An 18,938-nucleotide genomic window follows, 5' to 3' on the forward strand; every position below is an offset into this window, starting at 1 on the left:
TGGGACAGAGCCTCATAATGCCATTGCCTTCAACAACTCCCACCACCTACACTCTCTCTCCTTCCTCCATTTCCTTCTTCTTCCACACACTTTTTATTCTCCTCCTGCCCAATTCCATCTCTTCTCTCTGCTCTCCCCAATTGCTCCCTTCCCCCAACACTGATTACTCCCTTTTCTTATTCAGATAATATTTATTTAGGAAATACCATACTATATTCATTAGAGAAATAATTTTAAAAAACATTGTTTTACTTGTGTGACAAAGAGCAATATTAGAAGTAAGTAGAGAGGAAGGGTGTCCGTGTCCTAGAGATAGAGAAATGTTTCCCTTCCAAAATACTACAAATATTGTGTGTCAATTAATCTTATTCAACAGTATCAACCTTTAACATGCTCAAATGTATTTCCACAGGGGAACAAGTTAGCTCGTCTCCCATGAGTGGTCAGAGGTGCCATCTATGGTCAATCCTAAAGAATAGGTAGGTGACAGCAATATGTATAACAACTGCTCCAGGGCAACCACTCAGTGTCATTTGTCAGTTTAGACCTTTCAGGCCAGTGTGTAATAATGACAGTTCAGCTTCAGATGTTTTACATCAAAGAATTAAGGAAATTGTCCACACTGACAAGGATTAGTGATAAAAAATGACTGCTAAAAGAAAGAGTACACCTCTCAATACCTTCCTAGTCAGACAATGACTGCTAAAAAGAAGAGTGTACCAGGCACAGCCAAGAACAACCTCTCACATGCAAGGATCTAAAAAGAAATTTGGCTTTTTGCCTCTGCTTCCATTTTTCCACTAGAGAGAAAGGATTTTAAATTAGTTTTGTAGATTAAATGTCATGTTGAATGAATTTGTTTGTGTGTATGCCCTCAATGGGATTCAAAGAAGGAGCTTGTATAGGAAGTGGAAATAATAAGTAAATAACACAAAGAATCCAATTCCCATCCTATAGCTAAAAATGCATGCATCTACTTTTAACCAACTATTAGAAATAAAATAATTAGCACTTTCATAGAGTACTTTGGTGTCATGCATGAGTTATAGATCAGGATAGGTTTCATTTAGTCATTTAGAAGTTTGCTTCTAAAGTGGTAGATATTAAGTTTTAAAATATTACTTAGTATTCAGAATTAATCACCACGTTCACGAGAATCTAATATATAATCCATACACTGTGATCATACATTCCTAGAAAATGGAGGAACATCTGCCAAAGTCTCATCAATTTAAAAATGCAAATAGCTTTTAATATTTATAATTGTCATAATTAAAATCACATTTGATGCCTTAAAAGATATAAATAGATACTAAAATAAACTGCATTGTACCACCTCCCTCCATAAGACAAAACCATAACAGACTATAATCGTACCCATTTTTCTCAAGGAACCTGGAAGGTCTTTCTATCATCTAGACTCTTTATTTTCTCTTTTCAGTGTCTTAGACCATTCACTATAGAGATCGTTCACCTCCTTGGTGAGGTTTTTTTCTAAGTAAGAGTTTTGGTTTTTTGATGTGTTTGTTTATTGCTGGTTTTGGGGGGTGGTAGTTGCTTTATTCTTAGATGTCTTTAGTGAATTTTGGCCTACACTTCCCTGACTCCCAGCAAGTCGTAATCTTGAACATTGTGAGTGAGGAGTGAAACTCTTCATAGACTGAGCCTCCAGTGGTTCCCATTGTGGCATAGTCTCCAATTACGCATTAATGTGCCAACACATTGCTTCTATGGCACGTTTGTAATTTGGCTGTAGGGAGGCTGGGAGGAGTTTGCAGGCTGGAAGTCTGGTGTTCGAATTCATTACAACTTCACTCTCAGGTTTAGCCTACTTTGATCTCTGTGTTTGCTTTCCCTCCCCAGCCCATTTCTTGCTGAGATTTCAGATACCACACCTGTATAACATTCACTGATAGAGACAACTGACACGGATCCCTGGGAAAGGTGAGCATAGCACCACTGATGGTGGCTGTCAGGAGTCCCTACATGATAGATGTTCACTTATAGTGATGTGTCGGCAGGTAAGTCCCTGGCAAAGATTCAGGGTAATCTGCTATATTGGTCCCTAGAACACAAGCCCTAAAGTTTCTCCTTTCCATCATTACGTTTATCCCGTCAACACTCCTCTTTCTTTATTTCAAAGTATAAATTTTGAAAGACAAAAAGGCATTGTCTTAAATTGAAGGCTTTGAATTATTTTCTGTGCTTTATTTTCTCAAAAGGCTGTGGGTTTGTTAGCCAGAACAGTGTGAAAATATGTTTTAGATGCTAGTAGGGAAGAAGAGCTCATAACCATCAGTGATGCCACCATAAGGAGTTATAGCAGTGAACTGTGACCATGGAGGCTGTCTCCTGTTGATGGGAAGAGAGAGGTTTTCTACTGTTTTTGATTTTTGTTGCTGTTGTTGTTGGTGGTGGTTTGTTTGTTCGTTTGTTTTGTTTTATTGGTTAGCAAATTAGATACTAAATAAAAACTTATAAGAAAAATGATTTAACCTCTAATCTACAAATGGATGCTTGACTGGTAATTCAGATTCCTAATCTCAATGACTCGGAAAGCAAAGGAATGAAGATCAGAGGATCCAAGACCTGGCTGGGACAGGCAATGAGTTTAAGGGCAGCATGGGTGAGTATATGGGACCTGTGTCAAGATAAAAGGTGAAGAAGAAGCTGTGTGGTAGAACAGTAGAAAGCATAGGGTGTTTATCTGATATGCTTGTAACTTGAGTCTCAGTTCTGGTACAAAAGAAGGGGTGAAGAAGGAGAAGAAGAAAGGAAAGAAAAGATTATTCAAAGAGAGCCAGAATCTAACTTTCCTACTTCAATATCAAATAGACCACTGTGAGCTGACTTAGCCAGTGAATTTTATAGAGAAAAATAAAATTCAAAAATATAGATCATATCTGTCAAAGGAGCCAGAAAATTGTTGAAAAAATACTTGGAGGCACAAAAAGCCCAGAATACAGTGCACAATCAGGAATGTATAACCCTGTAGTAACATTTCTGTAGGCTAAGTTTGGGTAGCACAGGAAGATGCCTCTGTCATGCTCTGTTTGCATTTCTCCCAAATGCAGTAATGGGATATAGAAGGTGCTCAATATATGTTTTTCTGTTGTTGATTTTTTTTTGTTTTTTGTTTATGTATTTGCATGTTTGTTTTTTGCTATGTGACCTCATTATATTTATTTATTTTTAATTTTACTTTTCTTGGATATTTTATGTATTTACATTTCGAGTATTATTGCTTTCCCCCTTTCCCCCCTCTCCTATGCTGATAGCAAGAAACGTTTTGACAGGAGCCAGATATGGATGTCTACTGAGAGAATCGGCCAGAGCCTTACTGATACAGATGAGGATGTTTGCAGATAACCATTGTGCTGAACACAGGGACCACATGGAGGAGTTAGAGGAAAGACTGAAGGAACTGAAGGGATTTGCAACCCCATAGGAAGGACAACAATACCAACCAGCCAGACCCCCCAGAGCTGGCAGGGACTAAACCACCAACCAAGGAGTACACATGGAGGAACCGATGGCTGTAGCCACATATGTAGCAGTGGATGGCATTGTCCAGTATCAATGGGAGAAGAAGCCCTTGGTCCTGTGAAACTTTTCCCCAGGGCTGAGGTAGAGAGAGGGTAGGTGGGGAGGGGAGCATCCTGAATCCCTTAGAATGAAATTTCAAAAATTAGAAAAACAAGAACAAATTAGGCAAAAGGAAAGAAAAAACACTTGCAGTATAATAGGGTGAAGGGAAGATAATAGAAATGGGTTAAACTTCACACAAATTCTAACACACTGAAGGAATTTGTCCTCCTCTTTTAAATACTTCCTCCCTATTGATGATTAGTATGACTTTCCTAATCTTCAATTAAAATAGACATCCTAGAGGATCTTCTCAAAAATTCTCAATGCTACTCACATGTACATTTTTCTGTACATCTTTTGTCCAGGGTATCATTTTAAAGATGTTCATTTAGCCAACGGGTGTGGGAACTAGAGATAAGCACTCTCATTAGGTTATGGAAAGGACACTTACTGAGAAAAAAGTCTAGCTGGCAGGTGAACCTTGTGCCATTTGGTGCTGCCAGCAGCACTATTCACAGTTTTAACTCCATGACAGCAAGGCCTGTTTATTTCACTGCCCTATAACACACCAAAGAGACGTGTCTGATACAAACTAGGTAAATGATATTTCTCCAATGAATTGGGACATTGAATCCACTTAATTATCCTGACTCCAGTTGTACCATACATAAAAAGAAAGAAATCTTAATCTAATCATCATTATGTTTAGAAATAACACATGAATGATTGCTGATAACTGCAAGATACATATTGAATGGTTGCTGTAAGCAGTAAGCTTGTCAAGCCTAAATAGTGGGGATTCATTCTGCTCACCTGCTACATTCAGACTGATTTTGTTCCCAGGGGCTAACTGTGCTCGGCACACTAACTATGGAGAAAATCTACTTTACTTGATACCTTAGTTGTGCAAGAATAATCTAATGGCATATGCTACATATTATGAGATATGCTTATAAAATGACATGGATTAGTACAACAGCATTAACTAGATTTTCTGTTTGCTTATGTCCATAGTGTGTAAAGACCATTTAAACACAATCAAGTCAAAATATGTCTTCTCTGAAGAAAAATGTCGAATGAGTTAGCCTTACACAGTAAAGGAGCCTGGAGATGACGCCATTTCCCAAGCATCTGCATCACCCCTAGTTAAACAGGCCCTGTTGGCTGAAAGCATAAAACTTTCTAACTCTTCTCAAAGGTTTCTGTGTCTGTTTTTCTACAGCAAAGAGAAAGAATGAGCTATTGATTAAAATATAACAAATAAATTTAAGAAATAAAATATGAACAATCTATTTAACATTGCACAAGAGCGTATAAATATTGAATGATTTATAGCTCAAGGTACTGAAAATTCAAGAGTTAAACTGTTAACCCTAATAAAGAAAGTCTCATTGGAACACAAATGGACACAAATCAATGTGCAATTAAATATGACAAAGATGAATGAGAGAAGAATAAAAATGTGATGAAGCTGAGACTGAACCAGTGTGACTGAAGACTAAAATCTAAATGGAATCAGAGGAAAAACTCCAACCATTTTTTTCCTGAGTAAAAAAAATTCCGTTCGATGTGAAATGAAAAGAGAACATATTAGATGTGATTCTTAGTGTGGTCAATGTGAGTCAGTCCAGAGTCACCTGGGATGAAAGTCTCAAAGAGGGATTCTCTACATCTGTTAGACTTTTGTGTATGTCTGTGAAATTACCTTTAAGTTAATTGTTATGGGGGGAGCTGACTACTGTAAATAGCTTAATTCTCTGGTTAGGAAATTCTGAGCTGTTTAATAGTAGAGAAGGTAAGCTAAGCACCAGAATGTTTGTTCCTTCTTGCTCTATTCTGATTGTGGAAATGATGTAATTAGCTGCTTCTGGTTCCTGACTCTATGACCTGTTTCCTATGAATAATGGAATTTGGAGCTAAATATGTCGTTTCTCCCTTAAGATAGTCTTTTCAGGGTGTTTTATCAAAGCAACAGGGAAAAATGAAGACATTAATCAAAGACAAAACCCTATTTATATAACAAGATATTATCATTATAATATTCCTCATTTAATAAATATCTTATCAGAAAATAAAAATTAAGCATTTTAATCTTGACCCTTTATGCAAATCCCTAACAATAACTGTGTAATTTTGGCTGGTCCAAATGATAATTCTCCTAAATTTATACTAACTGAGTGGAATTTTCAACCTTTCATAAATTTAACAAAATTGGTTTCTCTATATTGAAATATCTCTTTACAATAAATGTGGAAAACTTTTGCAATTTCAAATAAGAAGAAAATTTTAAGATATGCATTTAACTTATACATGCAAAAAGCCCTTAGATTGTCATTTAGAAATTTCTTTTTAGGGCTACTCCATCTTATGTAGTGATGAATCTATAAATGTATAACAATAAAATTGATATTTAGAAATAAGATGTAGACTTAGTAGCTCATTAGTCTAACATTATAGATTCAAATCTGCTTCTCTGAAAAAGTATCAAATATTATGGCTGTCCCCATTTCTTGCTATAGATTTTATAACTATTTTGGGATATGGTCCTATTTCAGTCAGATTTAAACTCATTACTACATGCACTTGGTGGAAGAGGAATTATCTGTCATCTTATATTTGACAGGATATTCTTCTGGGCTGTGTATTTTAGGTTCAAATATAGATTCTGCCTCCTTCTGTCATTGTGAGTCTTGTCTAGGTGGAATGAGTAACTAGGTAGAGAATATTATACTTGTGAAATGCTATATTCATAATTAGTGCTGACCTAAAATAGTCACTGATATACTCTTTTATTTCCACACTTTAAAAATTCCATTTTATTACTATCTATTATCTCATCTTTAATTGGTGACTAAATCTTAGATACAGTATAGTTATAGTTTAGGGAAGGCAATATATACATCCTACATTATCATAAGCATTGGGCATGAGTTCTAGGGCAGCTGTGTTTTGAAATAAAATTTCTATTATGGGTTCTGGTATTTTTAAAAGAGCTACTATATTTGACTGTGTCTTATGGAAGAATTCTAATCACAAGTCTAAATGGTGAAATCATTCCAAACTACAAGGTTTAGGGAAAAATGATCTTTGTCCCTGAAACAGCTCTGTAAGTATTCAGCAATGCCAATGGCTGTGAAATCTAGTGCATGTCCCTGCTTTGGGGTTACAGCTAGTTTTTTCTTTTTCTTTTTACTCTTTATACCACCTGCACTGCTAAGGTTTCTGTTTGTCTTCTCTTAATCCTTTTGGAAACATTAGTCTTTTGTTTATTTTTGAAAATTAAAACTATCATAAAATGCACATCAAATATCAGTGAAACCAAATCTACTTCATGCTGCCACTGCAGTGTTTTCTGTTTTAGTGATGACTGTGTTGACTTATCATATAAAAAATTCAATATGTTTTAGGTTCTGTGGTAATATGTCATATACTTTAAAATTTGTCCTTAACATGATATAAATAACTGTCTCAAGGGGTGAGACTAAATGTCAATAAGATAATGTCCAACATGATATGATGCAATCCAACTGTCCAGTGGGAAAGATAGTCTGTTTTCTTATATTTATAGAAGTATTTTATTTATTTATGTACTTATTTATATTATCTTATTGGATATTTTATGTATTTACATTTCAAATTTATCCTCTTTTGACTAATTATATACCTAAATTGGAAAGGTCTATATTAGGATGACAGCATCATATTCAGATCAGTTTCCAAAGAATAATGTTTTCAGAACTATTCTAATAATACTTCAAAACATGCATTTCAAATAGAAAACATTGCCAATATTTGTGGGAGTATTCAAAATATGCCATGTGTGTAAATATCTGCAATGCCTACATTCTTTCCTGGTGGATAAGGAAGAACATTCTGCGAAGAATGCAGTAGCATTGTGATGAGATAGGAAAAGTCGTGGACTCAGAAGTTCTAGTGTAAAAACTTCAAAAGTCAATCAATTATAAATTGGGAATTCCGTTAGCTAGTTCTGATGTATTTAAATAGAGTTTTATAAAACATACAACAATTCACTGTGCACTATATTCACAACTATCGTTCTAGGGAATACTGAACATTGTCTTTATATCTCATTATACTTTACATCTGTTACAACTTAAAAACAGCATAATCCAATTGCATTTGTTGAAATTTAACTGCATTAGGGTTGAGAATATGGCCCCAATTTCTCTTCAATAAAAAGATATTCTGGTTGAAGTCTTCTCATGATATTTGAGTCTACCTAGATGTCAAGGAAAAAGACAAAAAAAAAAAAACAGGCAAATTTAACTATGAGAACAACTTTTTTTTTTTAAGTCCTTGGATCAGGGAAATGAAGCAATTTGGGTCTGGCAATTAAAGAAAGTTAAAGATATAATGTGGACATGTTCAAAGATAGAGCAAGTCTCCTCCATACCAGATATGAAGTCGGATGTGGACAAACTTTTCTATGGATGGTTAGGGAAAATGACTGAGCCCTGTGGAGTTTCCAGTTGTAAAATAGAGTGCTCAGCATCAACGCGTGTTCATGTGTGCTACTTACTAGAAGAGGAAAACAGTGCTCTCTGAATATGACCTATTCCAAAATCCGCAGGGAAAATGCATGTTAATCTGATTACTTTAATTTTTTCTTAAATAATGGAGAAAACCATATTGTAATGTATACTTTTGGATAATAGACACCTGATAACCATGGGTTATTAGCTATTTCATACTGTCACTAGGATAAGTAAATTGCCTTTGGTCTCCAGTCTCATTTGTATAATAGGTTAAAAATATTCAACATGCCAATATTAAATATTTCGTAAATCATGAATATTATATTTTATCTTGTTTCATTTTTATATTTTACCAGTAGAACACAGTAAATCATATAGGAAATAAAATACAATTGTTCAACTCAACAAATTATCATGAATCGAACCACCATGTAAGCAAAAATATGTAGTCTATCTTCTCAATCACTCTATTCAATCCTAAAATTGATCGCCTTCTTTCCTAACTTTTAACTGTAAAGCTTAGCCGGTCACATGTGAGCTCAGCAACAGTAGAAATGTCTAACATGCCGTCTTGAATAGGCTTCCAGTGATAAGCATCATTTGAATCTATTTTCCTTACTGTGCATATTCATCAGCACCAAAATTAATTCTCTATGGTCCCAATATATGTGCTATGTTATCCCCAAGACTAGCACAACCATCTTTTCCACATTTTTCTCTTTTATTAGGAATTATCAGTTTTAATATATCCATTGTTACATTTTTTCCCTGTTAACATCTAGTTCCAAGGAACATCTACTCCTTTTGCTGATTCTCTGTGAGGAATTTAGTCAATACAAAGATGAGCTTCAGAAATTTTGAAAGATTAACTATCTAATTTTCTGACATTTTGGTAGCTCTTTGTTCTGGTAAGAGAAAGACAGTTTATTTTTGCAATATTTCCCTGACTTGGCTGACACTATTCTCTCTCTCTCTCTCTCTCTCTCTCTCTCTCTCTCTCTCTCTCTCTCTCTCTCTCTCTCTCATATTATTTCTTTCTTTTATGTATATGAGTACACCGAAGCTGTCTTCAGACCATCAGAAGAAGGTATTGGATTCCATTACAGATGGTCGTGAGCCACCATGTGGTTGCTGTGAATTGAACACAGAACCTCTGGAGGAGCAGTCAGTGCTCTTAACCGCTAAGCCGTCTCTCCAGTCCTATTTTCTCTCTCTTATCACTTGGGAGAATCAGCTGTCAGACAGCATTCCTACTCAGCTTTTGAAACTCTTTTTTTGTTCTCTTTCTTTGTTTTTATAATTTTGCTGATTCGCTTTACTTCCTACTCACAGCCACACTTCCAGTCACCCTCTGCTACAATTCTTTCTCCTGCCCCTTCTCCTTTGAGCATCCCTAGGTATCCCTCCCCAATCCATGAGCATGGGAGATCTCTCCATTGTCTGAGATTTTCTTTGATTTCTTTCTTGAGAAACTTGAAATTTTTATCATGAAGCTCTTTCACTTGCTTAGTTAGAGTTACACCAAGATATATTATATCTGGCTACTGTGAAGTGAGTTGTGTCCTTAATTTCTTTCTTAGCCTGTTTATCATTTGTATAAAGGAAGGCTACTGATTTTTTTTTTTGCGTTAATTTTATATCTGGCCACATTGCTGAAGTTGTTTATCAGCTTTCTGGTAGAGTTTTTGGGGTTGCTTATGTATACTATGTTATTTGCAATTGGTGATATTTTTACTTCTTTTCCAATTTGTATCCCCTTAATTTCCTATTGTTTTCTTATTTCTCTGGCTAGAACTTTGAGTAATATATTCAATAGATATGGGGAGAGTGGGCATTCTTGTCTTCTCCTGGATTGTAATGGGATTGCTTCAAGTATCAGCCCATTTAATTTGATATTGGTTGTTGGTTTGCAGTAAATTGCTTTTATTATGTTTAGGTTTGGGCCTTGAATTCCTGATTTCTCCAATACTTTTAATGTGAAGGGGTGTTGTATTTTGTTAAGTGCTTTTTCTGCATCTAAGGAAATTATCATGTGATTTTTTTTCTTTGAGTTTGTTTATATGGTGGATTACATTAATGGATTTTCATATATCAAACCAACCTTTCATCCCTGGGATGAAGCCTATTTGATTGTGGTGAATGATGGTTTTGATGTGTTCCTGGATTTGGTTTTCAAGAATTTTGAGTAATTTTGCATCGATATTCATAAGCAAAATTGGACTGAAGTTCTCTTTTTTGTTTGTGTCCCTCTGTGGTTTAGGTATCAGAGTAATTATAGCTTCATAGAATGAAGTAGATAATGTTCCTTCTATTTTATAGAATAGGTTGAGGAGTATTGGTATCAGGTTTTCCTTGCAAGTCTGGTAGAATTCTGAGCTAAATTCATATGGTCCTGGACTGTATTTTGGTTGGGAGGTTTTTAATGACTTCTATTTCTTTATGGGATATAAGCCTATTTAGAAAGTTTACCTGCTCTTGATCTCACTTTGGTATGTGGTATCTGCCTAGAAAACCATGCATTTCATCTAGATTTTCTGGTTTTGTTGAGTAAAGGCTTTTGTGGTAGGATCTGATGACTTTTTAAATTTCCTCCATTTCTGTTGTTATCTCTCCCTTTTCATTTCTGATTTTGTTAATTTGGATATGGCCTCTGGGCCCTTTAGTTAGTTTGGCTAGGAGTTTATCTATCTTGTTGATTTTCTAAAAGAAAAAACAAACAAACAAAACAGCTTTTGGTTTTGCTGATTCTTTGTATTGTTCTCTTTGTTTCTATTTGGTTGATTCAGCCAAGTGTGATTATTTCCTGCCTTATACACCTTCTAGGTGAGTTTGCTTCCCTTCGTTCTAGAGCTCTCAGGTGTGCTGTTAAGTAGTTAGTGTAAGATCTCTCAAGTTTCTTTACCAGTGCACTTAGTACTATGAATTTTTCGCTTAGCACTCCTTTCATTGTGCCCCATAAGTTTGGGAACGATGTGTCAAAATTTACATTAAGTTTCAAGAAGTCTTTAATTTCTTTCGTTATTTCATGCCTGACTAAATTACCATTGATTAGAGGGTTTCAACATGTATGTGGACTTCTTACTTTTGGTGTTATTGAAGACCAGCATTAGGCCATGGTGGTTTGATAGGGTGCATGGGATTATTTCAATCTTCTTGTATCAGTTGAGGATTGTTTTGTGACCAATTATATCATCGATTTTGAAGAAGGTAATATGAGGTGCTGAGAAGAAGGTATATTCTTTCGTTTTAGAGTAAAATGTTCTGTAGCTATCTGTTAAATCCATTTGGTTCATCACCTCTATTACATACACTGTGTCTCTGTTTGTTTTCTGTTTCAATAACCTATCCATTGGTTAGAGTGGTGTGTTGATGTCACCCACTATTATTGTGTGGGGTTCAATGTATGTTTTGAGGTTTAGCAAAGTTTCTTTTATGAATGTGGTTATCCTTGCTTTTGAGGCATAAATGTTCAGAATTGAGACTTTCTCTTGGTGGATTTTCCCTTTGATGAAAATGAAGTGCCCTTTTTCATCATGCTTGATAACTTTTGGATGAAAGTTTATTTTATTTGATATTAGTATGGCAACTCTAGCTTGACTCTTGGGATCATTTGCTTGGAAGATCATTTTTTATCCTTTTACTCTGACATATTATCTCTCTTTCTTATTGAGATGTATTTCTTGCATGCAACAAAATGCTGGATCTTGTTTGCCTATCCAGTCTGTTAGTTTATGTCTTTTTATAGCTGAGTTGAGTCCACTAATATTGAGAGATATTGATTACAGGTGACTGCTGGTTCCTGTTATATTTGTTTTTGTAAGTGGTTTAGTGCTTATGGTTCCCTCCTTTTGGCTTTGTTGTGAGATGATTAGTATATTGTCTTTTCTTTGGTGTCTTCCTTGTGTTGGAGTTTTCCTTCTAGGATCCTCTGTAGAGCTAGATTCTTAGACAGATACTGTTTGGATTTGTTTTTGTCCTGGAATATTTTGCTTTCTCCATCTGCATTGATTGAGAGTTTTGCTGGGTAGAGTACCCTGGGCAAGCATTTGTGTTTTCTTAGTGTCTGCATGACCTCCAAACAGGCTCCTCTTGCTTACATCGTCTCTGTTAAGAAATCTGGAGTAATCCTGATAGCTCTACCTTTGTATGTTACTTGGCCCTTTTCCCTTGCAGCTTTTAATATTCTTTCTTCTGTGCATTTAGTGTTTTGATTGTTATGTGATGAGAGGATTTTCTCTTCTGGTCCCATTTGCCTGGTGTTCTATCGGCTTCTTGTACTTTATTACTATCTCTTTCTTTAGGTTGGGTAAGTTTTCTTCTATGATTTTCTTGAAGATATTTTCAGGTCCTTTGAACTGGGAATCTACATTTTCCTCTATTCCAATTATTCTTAGATTTGGTTTTTCATTTTGTCCTGAATTTCCTGGATGCTTTGAGTTAAAAGTTTTTTTTTTATGTTTTGAATTTTCTTTGATAGTTGTGTTAATCTCTTCTCCAGTATCTTCTACACTGGGATTCTCTCTTCTCTCTTACTCCACTTTACTCCAATCAAAATAGCTAAGATCAAAACCTCAGTTGACAACACATGTTAGCAAGGATGTGGAGAAAGAGGAACACATCTCCACAGTTGGTGGGATTGCAAACTGGTACAACTATTCTGGAAATGAATCTGAAGGTTCCCCAGAAAATTGGAAATAGATATACCTTAAGACCCAGCAATACCCCTTTTGGAAATATACCAGAAAGATGCCCTACCATGCCACAAGGGCATGTGCTCCACTATATTCACAGTTGCCTTGTTTGTGATAGCCAGAATCTGGAAAAAAACCCAGATGTCCCACAGCAGAAGAATGGATACAGACAATGTGGTTCATTTCATAACGGAATACTACTTAGCTATTAAGAATGATGACACCCTGACCTTTCAGGCAAATGGATGGTACTAGAAAATATCATCCTGAGTGAGGTAACTCAGACCCAAAGGACATGCATGGTATGTTCTCACTAATAATGGGATATTAGCCAATAATAATAATAATAATAATAATAATAATAATAATAATAATAACAAACTATCCAAGATACAGTTCACATAACTCAAAAAGGTCAACAAGTTGAAGGGCCCAAGTGAAGATGCCTCAGTTCCACTTGGGAAGAAAGAAAGCAATCATAAGGGGAGGGAAAGGAAACAGTTGGGGTAGGGAAAGACGGGCACATGATCTGATATTGGATTGGAAGAAAGGACTGAAGCCCTGAGGGCCAGCAGAAAGAATGCAAACAGGTGACTTCGGGAGAAGGAGGTTGAGAGGACCTCCCAGAATATACCAGAGACCTGAGAGGTGAAAGACAATCAGGACACAAAGACCCTAGATGAAATTCCCTACAGTGGGGAGAAAAACTTATTGAATTCACTTCCAGCAGAAAGTCAGGGTATCAGTTGAGGTATAGGTTTGTCTGAAAAAAATGCAGGGAGAGAAAGGGAGAAGAGCCCTGAGGAAAAGAAGGCCAATGGCAGGCCCAAATTGGGATCCAGCTCAAGGGAAAGACCCAAGACCTGACACCATTACTGAGGCTGTGAGGAACTCACAAAAGGGACCTATCATGACAGCCCTGAGAAAGGCCTAACAAGCAGCTGAAAGAGTCAAATGCAGGTATTTGCACCAGTCAATGAACAGAAGCTATTGACCTTCTGATAAAATTATGGAAAAGCCAGAGGAAGCTGAGGAAGAAAGAAGGTAACTCTGTAGGTAGACCAGCAGTCTCAACCTGAACCCCGAAATCTCTCAGAAATTAGATCACCAACCAGGCAGCATATAGCAGCTAATATGAGGTCCCTTGTATACAGCAGAGGACTCCTGGGACTGGGTTCAGTCAATGAAGATGCACCTAACCCTCAAGAGACAGGAGGCTCCAAGGAGTTTAGAGATCTGTTAGTGTGGGTAGGATAGGGACGTCCTAGTGAAGATAGAGGAGGGGAAACAGGTATGGAATGTGAAACAGTCAGAAGGTGGACAGGAAGGGAATAAAATCTGGAGTGTAAAAATAAATAAATAAAACAAAATAACTGAATTGAATTCCACTGTGTAGATGTACCACATTTTTTTTATCCATTCTTCAATTGAGAGAGACATTTAGGTTGCTTCTAGTTTCTTGCTATTAAGAATATGCTGCTGTAAACATAATTGAGCAAGTGTCTTTGTAGACATGGTGGGGCATCTTTTGGGTATTTTCCAAGGAGTAGTATAGCTGGGTGTTAAGGTTAAACTATTTCCAATTTTCTGAGGAACTACACTATTGATTAATTTCCAAAGCGTTTGCTCAAGTTTCCATTCTTAACATCAGTGGAGGTGTTTCCCTTGCTCCACATCCTTGCCACCATGTGGTGTCACTTAAGTTTTGGACACTTGGTTTTTTTTTTTTTTTTTTTAATTAACTTGAATATTTCTTATATACATTTCGAGTGTTATTCCCTTTCCCGGTTTCCAGGCAAACATCCCCCCCTTCCTTATGGGTGTTCCCTCCCCACCCTCCCCCATTGCCGCCCTCCCCCACAGTCTAGTTCACTGGGGTTCAGTCTTAGGGACCCAGGGCTTCCCTTCCACTGGTGCTCTTACTAGGATATTCATTGCTACCTATGAGGTCAGAGTCCAGGGTCAGTCCATGTATAGTCTTTAGGTAGTGGCTTAGTCCCTGGAAGCTCTGGTTGCTTGGCATTGTTGTACATATGGGGTCTCAAGCCCCTTCAAGCTCTTCCAGTTCTTTCTCTGATTCCTTCAACGGGGTCCCGTTCTCAGTTCAGTGGTTTGCTGCTGGCATTCGCCTCTGTATTTGCTGTATTCTGGCTGTGTCTCTCAGGATCGATCTACATCCGGCTCCCTGTCGGTCTGCACTTCTTTGCTTCATCCATCTTGTCTAATTGGGTGGCTGTATATGTATGGGCCACATGTGGGCCAGGCTCTGAATGGGTGTTCCTTCAGTCTCTGTTTTAATCTTTTGCCTCTCTCTTCCCTGCCAAGGGTATTCTTGTTCCCCTTTTAAAGAAGGAGTGAAGCATTCACATTTTGATCATCCGTCTTGAGTTTCATTTGTTCTAGGCATCTAGGGTAATTCAAGCATTTGGGCTAATAGCCACTTATCAGTGAGTGCATACCATGTATGTCTTTCTGTGATTGGGTTAGCTCACTCAGGATGATATTTTCCAGTTCCAACCATTTGTCTCTAATTTCATAAAGTCGTTGTTTTTCATAGCTGAGTAATATTCCATTGTGTAGATGTACCACATTTTCTGTATCCATTCCTCTTTTGAAGGGCATCTGGGTTCTTTCCAGCTTCTGGCTATTATAAATAAGGCTGCGATGAACATAGTGGAGCACGTGTCTTTTTTATATGTTGGGGCATCTTTTGGGTATATGCCCAAGAGAGGTATAGCTGGATCCTCAGGCAGATCAATGTCCAATTTTCTGAGGAACCTCCAGACTGATTTCCAGAATGGTTGTACCAGTCTGCAACCCCACCAACAATGGAGGAGTGTTCCTCTTTCTCCACATCCTCGCCAGCATTTGCTGTCACCTGAGTTTTTGATCTTAGCCATTCTCACTGGTGTGAGGTGAAATCTCAGGGTTGTTTTGATTTGCATTTCCCTGATGACTAAAGATGTTGAACATTTCTTTGGTGTTTCTCAGCCATTCGGCATTCCTCTGCTGTGAATTCTCTGTTTTGCTCTGAACCCCATTTTTTTTTATTAACTTGAATATTTCTTATATACATTTCGAGTGTTATTCCCTTTCCCGGTTTCCGGGCAAACATCCCTCTCCCCCCTCCCCTTCCTTATGGGTGTTCCCCTCCCCACCCTCCCCCGATTGCCGCCCTCCCTGAACCCCATTTTTTAATAGGGTTATTTGTCTCCCTCTTGGTCTAACTTTTTGAGTTCTTTGTATATTTTGGATATAAGGCCTCTATCTGTTGTAGGATTGGTAAAGATCTTTTCCCAATCTGTTGGTTGCCGTTTTGTCCTAACCACAGTGTCCTTTGCCTTACAGAAGCTTTGCAGTTTTATGAGATCCCATTTGTCGATTCTTGATCTTAGAGCATAAGCCATTGGTGTTTTGTTCAGGAAATTTTTCCAGTGCCCATGTGTTCCAGATGCTTCCCTAGTTTTTCTTCTATTAGTTTGAGTGTGTCTGGTTTGATGTGGAGGTCCTAGATCCACTTGGACTTAAGCTTTGTACAGGGTGATAAGCATGGATCGATCTGCATTCTTCTACAAGTTGAACCAGCACCATTTGCTGAAAATGCTATCTTTTTTCCATTGGATGGTTTTGGCTCCTTTGTCAAAAATCAAGTGACCATAGGTGTGTGGGTTCATTTCTGGGTCTTCAATTCTATTCCATTGGTCTATCTGTCAGTCTCTGTACCAATACCATGCAGTTTTTATCACTATTGCTCTGTAAATACTGCTTGAGTTCAGGATAGTGATTCCCCTGAAGTCCTTTTATTGTTGAGGATAGTTTTAGCTATCCTGGGTTTTTGTTATTCAGATGAATTTGCAAATTGTTCTGTCTAACTCTTTGAAGAATTGGATTGGTATTTTGATGGGGATTGCATTGAATCTGTAGATCGCTTTTGGTAAAATGGCCATTTTTACTATATTAATCCTGCCAATCCATGAGCATGGGAGATCTTTCCATCTTCTGAGGTCTTCTTCAATTTCTTTCTTCAGAGTCTTGAAGTTCTTGTTGTACAAATCTTTTACTTGCTTGGTTAAAAGTCACACCGAGGTACTTTATATTATTTGGGTCTATTATGAAGGGGGTTGTTTCCCTAATTTCTTTCTCGACTTGTTTCTCTTTTGTGTAGAGGAAGGCTACTGATTTATTTGAGTTAATTTTATACCCAGCAACTTTGCTGAAGTTGTTTATCAGCTTTAGTAGTTCTCTGGTGGAACTTTTGGGACCACTTAAATATACTATCATATCATCTGCAAATAGTGATATTTTGACTTCTTCTTTTCGATCTGTATCCCTTGACCTCCTTTTGTTGTCTGATTGCTCTGGCTAGAACTTCAAGAACTATATTGAATAAGTAGGGAGAGAGTGGGCAGCCTTGTCTAGTCCCTGATTTTAGTGGGATTGCTTCAAGTTTCTCTCCATTTAGTTTAATGTTAGCCACTGGTTTGCTGTATATGGCTTTTACTATGTTTAGGTATGGGCCTTGGACACTTGGTTTTTAATAAAGAAGCCAAAACGATACAATGAATACAAGAATGTATTTTCAATATGTAGTACTGGACTAACTGGATGCCCACATGTATAAGAATGAAAATACATATATATTTACCACTCTGCACCAAACTCAAGTCCAAGTGGATGGAGGATCTCAACATAAACCAGATACACTAAATCAAATAGAAGTGAAAGTGGGAAATACCTTTGAACACACTGTTGTTCATGACCATTTCCTGAACAGAACACCAATGGCTAAGGCTCTAAGATCAACAATTGACAAATGGGAGCTCATGAAACTGCTAAGCCTTTATAACACAAAGGACTGTCAATGTGACAAAATGGCAGCCTACAAATTAGAAAGAATTTTCCCCAACCCTATACTGTCAGAGGACTAATATCCAAAATTTATAAAGAATTCAAGAAGTTAGACATCACCAAACCAATAACCCAATTTAAAAATGGTGCACAGAGCTAAACAGAATTCTAACAGAGAGATCTAGAATGGCTGGGATTAAAGAAATGTTCAACGTTCATAGTCATCAGGGAAAATGAAAATCAAAACTACTTTGAGATCCTATCTTACACCAGTCATAACAAGCTAAGAGCTTTTGAACCTCTTAATAATTTCTTCTGGAGTTAGCACATTAATAGGCAGTTGGAATCAACTCAATATCTTCCTTTTTCTTCTGTCTTGGTTTTTAAAACCTTTCACTTCATTATCAACTTTAAAGTTCTATTTTTGTGGCTATTCAAATTGATTAACTCATTAACATAATATCCTTTAATCTCACCAGAAGATTTTTTCTAATCATCTGGTCAATAACTAAGAAAACTATATCTAACTAATCAAGAAAACAAACTTAATGCTAAATTTAAAAACAATATCAAAAGTAATATGAAAGAAAAATATCTTCAAGCTATTTTTGTTTAATTTAGGCATCTTGCCTAAAGTAACTTTGAGATTATGTTTTTTTAATATTGCCAAATAGTGGTCTATGTTATCAGATATAATATTTTAAGAAAAATATTGCATATTCTTTGTTTTCACTTTGTCAGCATTTTAAAATAATATATATTTTTCTCACTACTAAATTCTAAAATTTTATAAATATTATATTATTATGTTTTATATTAAGTCACTAACTAAAGCAATATTAATCAATATGTAGTCAGCACTGAAACCAGTGGTAAACCATAGTGACTTTTATTTCAATAATAATGCAATATTGTACACTAAAGATTAACATTCAATTTTCTGTGTCCAGTTTCCTTCAGTATTTTCCAAATCGTTTTCCTCGACTTTGCAAATAAAATATTAATACTGGACATGCTACTATTAAACCCTTGGATAAAAGCAGACATGTGATCATATATACATGATGCAGGTAAATTGCAGAAATCTTCTTTACTTGTCCTTAATTAACCTTCGGTTGTTCCCAAGAGCAATCAGGAATGAGCCCACTCAGAAAATGGCTCAAGAAGAAGATGTAGAGACACTCATTGCCAGGTCACCCTTTCAAAGGCAGCAAATAAGATTTCTGTTTTCCAAAGAAAAGAAAATGAGTAAGTAGAAGATGTCAGCTGTTGGCAGATAGTTCACCAATGAAAGAAAATATCAAGCTTAAATATC

The sequence above is a fragment of the Rattus rattus genome, chromosome 3 (genome assembly GCF_011064425.1).
Source record: "Rattus rattus isolate New Zealand chromosome 3, Rrattus_CSIRO_v1, whole genome shotgun sequence".
NCBI lineage: Eukaryota > Metazoa > Chordata > Mammalia > Rodentia > Muridae > Rattus > Rattus rattus.